This window comes from Pogona vitticeps, chromosome 4 (genome assembly GCF_051106095.1).
Source record: "Pogona vitticeps strain Pit_001003342236 chromosome 4, PviZW2.1, whole genome shotgun sequence".
Lineage (NCBI taxonomy): Eukaryota > Metazoa > Chordata > Lepidosauria > Squamata > Agamidae > Pogona > Pogona vitticeps.
Window position 1 is genome coordinate 204,086,317 of NC_135786.1, and position 5,479 is coordinate 204,091,795.

The following is a 5,479-nucleotide window of genomic DNA, read 5'->3' on the forward strand; positions in this document are numbered from 1 at the left end:
ATGATATGTGGGGAGATTTTCCAGGTTCTGTGCTATTGTGGGGCAGTATGAGGCACATAGGGGGGACGTGGTGGTGCTGCGGGCTAAACCGCAGAAGCCTGTGTTGCAGTGTCAGAAGACCAGCAGTCGTAAGATCGAATCCACGCGACGGAGTGAGCTCCCGTCGCTTATCCCAGCTCCGGTCAACCTAGCGGTTCAAAAGCATGCAAATGCAAGTAGATAAATAGGGACCACCTCGGTGGGAAGATAACAGCGTTCCATGTCTAAAATGAGTTATTTTCATGCTGATGAGATCCTGCCTATTACCATATACATCAACCCAGTAAGGCTTAGAACAGCCACTTTTACAATTCTTTCTTTCTTTCTTTCTTTCTTTCTTTCTTTCTTTCTTTCTTTCTTTCTTTCTCTTTCTTTCTTTCATTTTTTGTTTTTGTTTACTCAGTTTAGGATTCTTGACTTGACACTTTGCAAGAGTCATTGTGTGACAGTCTCAGAGATGATGATAATATTGGCAGCTGAAATTTTATTTATTTATTTATTGGACTTATATGCCGCCCATCTAGACATTGTCTACTCTGGGCAGCTCACAACAAGCAAAGTATAAACCAATTGATATATAATAACAATTTTACAACAATTTACAGCATTATTATTTTGAAACAACATTATTATTTTTATTTTATATTTTTATAATATTTACCGCATATACTGGCCTTTTTCCCACAGGTGACCCAAGGCGACTCACAAGAATTAAAGCTGTGCAATGATAATTAGTTTAAAATAATGTACAAAACTACATTAAACAATTGAACATTAATCATGATTAAAAATCATTATTATAGATGGGGCTTCATGCTTAGAGTTTACACAAAACCAGCAAATGAGTGATACTTGACCAAGGAATTCCTGACAAGTGAGTATCCGTATAACCACTACCTAGCATTAAATAAGAAGCAAGGAGATCCATTGCCTGTATTCACTAGTGAATTATATGTACAGTATTGACTTGGAAAAAAAATTAACAGCACTGATTTCTAAAATATAGTCTAAAACTCTGCAAGAGATATGGCCCCATATTCAGTGTCACTGGGATAAAGCACTGAAAGAGTGTTCTGGTTTAGCAATTACTGCTTCATCCAAACAAGATGCCATATATGTAAAAGGGGGTGGGGAGTTAATCCCTTTCCCAGTATTGCTGTATGCTTTCATAAGTACAAGTTTGGGAGATGTAATAAATAAATATATTGTTTTTCAGCAGAAGTTTTATGCTGCTCTCCATGGGAACAGCTGATACATTATGGAATATGTGAAGAACTCGTTCAAAAATAATATTTAAGTTGGAATAGGTTCCTCTGTGATTTACACCTAACACTGGTCTCAGTCTGAAAAATGGCCAAATTGTAAGAAAAAAAGACACCCAGCAACCCTGAACTGTCCAAAGTGTCTGCCTGCCTGCCTGCCTGCCTGCCTTCCTTCCTAATGAAGAACTGAAAAACCAGCTTAAAACAATATAAAACAACTAAACCACAAAAAAGTTTGCTGTGTTCCAGGCATATGCCAGGTTCTGCCTTCTGTGGCAAAGCAGCTTTTATATCCATCATTTGCTAGGAGTAGACAAATTCCCACTTATCCCCTTGGGGTCATTCCCCAAACACCCAAGACAGACAGAACAGCCATGGCTTCAGTCAATGGCCTGGTTTCCCAGGAAGGGCTATGTTGAGACTGATGAACAGGGGGGGGGGGGGGAATCCAAATTTCCACATCTGGCATTCAGTTTGATATAGATGACATTTACCTCTCTCTCTTAGCTTGGTTAGCCCCATTGTTATTTTCAATGACTTGTTTAAAAACATTTCAGTGTAAAATGACTAGGAGCGTTTCCAGTCAAAGTCTGTAAAAAAGACTGCTGCTATATGCGTCACACTGCTTTGAGTTGTCCAGTTGCCAGGATAAGTTATGATCTGTTGAAGTGAATGTTGCTTTGCACAAAATAAAGCTTGGACAGATTGCTAGAGAGTTACGTACATTTTCTTGATGAACAAATCAACACAGTATTTTGTATAATACTGTACACTGTATCAAATCAAAGACGTTTACAGTACAGATGCCTTTTCATGGAGTATGAACCTCCACAGTTTTCATGAACAGTCTGGGCTGAGTAAGTTTTGGCTATCATGAAGGTTACATGCATAAATATTTATATATTATTTGTCTGTAAAAATAAATAGACATCTTTGATTATGTAAGTGCAACGTCACATTAATAGCTACCTCAGATGTAATGAGCATGTTAGCCAATGCTAGGAATTGCCACCTATGTTCACAGGCATTGTAAATCATGGAGGTTGAAGTCCCATCCTCATTTAGCTGACAGATCTGTCTCCAATGAAATCAATGGCTAGAATCCTGCTGGAAATATGCTGAGTACAAGAGCAATCAGAGCTACCCTCTACATATTTGCTCATGCTCTGGTTGTTAAACCAACCAGACATACAAAAGGCAGTCAGTCAGGAGAGGGCATTATTTCTAAACTGCCCTTCCACAGTCTATTTCAGGCTATAGGAACAAGTGTATACCCAGCATTAATACCAGGATCATTGAAATCCACGGGAGACAAATTTCTTGGGCTAGCTCTGCAACTGGTGTAAAGCTCTGCTATTGATGACGAGGACTGGTCTTGTGATAGAATCTTGGCAATGGATTGTAGTGGGTTCCATACTCTGCCCCTAACTCTGAACAAATGGGCATAACATTTGTGTATGTGCCTGCAAAAACACATACAGAAAACTATGGAATATATTTACAACAATGTGAAATATTACTACGCAGCTTGTAGAACATCATCCTTCACACATTTCCAGCAACAAGAAGACTCTAATTCACAATCAACAGGTGCTTCTCATAATCAGCTTTAAAATCAAACTCCTGAGTATTATGAGTTTCTCTAAGGCAGTGGTCCTCAACCTTGGGCCTCCAGATGTTTTTGGACTTCAACTCCTAGAAATCCTGGCCAGCAGAGGTGAAGGCTTCTGGGAGTTGTAGTTCAAGAACATCTGGAGGCCCAAGGTTGCGGACACTGCTCTAAGGAGATAAAATGGACTGTGATAGATCAGAGCACTGAGAACTTCAATCAAGATTTTATACAGCTGAATGACTGAATAATTGTTCTACATTACAACTGGATTCTTAAAAACTTTTAAGGACATTTATGTCAACTCAAAGGTTGATTTCTTCTATCAACAAGTTTTAAAGGAACTTTTAATTTTTGAATTTCAATTTTTTCAGTTTTGAAAGCCTTGTCCATGCCAGAAGTTAGAGTGGGGCCTTCTTGGTTCACTGTGGCTTGGCAGGGGTGGTGTCAGCAGCAGAAGCTGAAATGTTGGCCAGACTGGGTCCCTTGAGCTTCACAAGGAACCTGGCCCAGGGATTCTCCTGGTAAACATACTCTTAGTTGCCCTTGGGCTTCAGGACCTCCTTGGCACTCTAGGCCTCTTCCACAAGCCCCTTCCTCCCCTGTCTGAGGACTCAACTCACCTCCCGTGATCTGGCTGCTTCATTCCACTGCCTCCATGATGACTTCCCTCCCTGTCTTCTCCAGGGCCTCCTTAATATAAATTAGCTTCTCTGCCCTTTTCCAGGTGGATCTCCTTAAGCTGAACCTCCTTCCAGATCTGAACATCCATTCTGGCCCCAGTTCCAGGGTCTTGTCCTGAACATCTGGGGGGGGGGAGGGTACTAATGATCTGCAAGCAGCACCAGCAGCAACCCACTGAGAGAGAGACATGACACTGAGAGTTAGACGTGAATTTAAAGTCCAATACGTGAATGCTGGTAGCAGCAAGAGCTGTAGAACATACCAAGTACAAAGACAAGGTTGTTTCTGATCATGTTTAAATGCCATCTCCTGAGGTCATGAGAATGAACTCCACTATCTAGCATTGCTAGGCTGGGAGCATCCTAACTCCTGGGATTTGAGGTGCAAAACTTGAAACCTGGAGAAGGTCCCCCTGTTATCTGTGTCCCAGATCTTTTTGAGGCTCAGCAACACTATGTGCAACCTTTTCTGTGTGATCAGGAAATGAATGTCTAGCAATGTGATGAGGAGGTGCTGCATGGGATGCTTTTGGCTTCCCCCCCTCCAAAAATAATCCATGATAGAATTCAAGAGTGATTGTTTCCAGCCATGGCCAGTTCTACCACTAAACAGAGTGAGGCACCTGCCTTAGGCAGAAAATTTGGTTAGTTGTTTAATGGTTAATTATGTAATTTATTGTTATCATATCTATACAAATGGGGGTGTGCTGTTTGTGAGGTCTTCTGCCTGAGGTATCAAAGTGACCTGATCAGCTGGATACTACTTATCCACCTGGACTTGAGAGAGTAAGTGCCGTCTGCTGTTCCTCCTCATACAACAAAATGCTTGCATTCAGTTTGTTACTTTAATCACAGTTTGTTACCTTCACAATAGCTCCTGCTGGAATTTTGCATGAGGCCAATGCACTGGCAAACTGGGTGAGACTCTGTGTATATCATGATACCTAGGATCCCTTTCTCATTCTTCCTTCCATCACTTTATCCTGTGAATAGCCTTGTTCCACTGACATCACAAAATATTTCTGCTTAACATTTGAGGGGTCTGTTCTTGAAGATTTCCTCAGGCCTCCCAGATTTGGCACGGCTTCAGCCTAATATTGAAGGAGCTCCAATCCGTAACCCCATAATATGGGATTGCTGGCTGTAGGTCCTTGGCAACCCTTAGTGCTGCTGTTGCATTCTTCAAGGCCCTGGTGTTATGCCCTCAGCTTTTGCTGTATCAGAGGCTGAACCATTCCCTGCCTAAATAATTCCAATGATATTCAGCTAAATGTGAACCAGATGTTTCCCTGAGCCCCTTTTGCTTTCAAGTTAAGCAGCTTCTGTAGCTTTCCATCAGCATGCATTCAGGTAACCAGCATCTTTCCTCAACTTATCAGTTTATTCATTCCTGCTTCAGAGTTGCCTGAATGAAAATAAACTGTTAGCAGTGGTGCTTCAAGGGTCAATTTTAGTCAGTAGAAACCGAGTGACAGAGTAAGAAATAGAAGCAGCAAGTATTTCTATGTTGCTTCAAGCCTGCACATCTGACCAAGTCACTATACAAAGGAGTCTGCTGGAAAACTACACACATAATTTGTACATGAAACGATGTACATAAGGACTTGTGTACCTGATTACTAGCACAAGGGAACTGAACTGAATGACTACTGAAAAAAGCAAAATTGGGTGGGTTGGATTGAAGGTAGTGGTGGGGAAAGGACAGGCTTAGGTTCTGTTTTGTCCCAGTCAGGGAGAAAGGGCTGTGAGATGATACCCTAATCTTACAGTTAAAAAAAAATAAAAATAAAAAAATAAAAGCCAGATGGCACCCAATCACTGTGTTTTCTGGTCAAAACTCCACCCCTTCTTTTTAGCTGTAATAGAAAGAGTACAGCTCCTGGAAA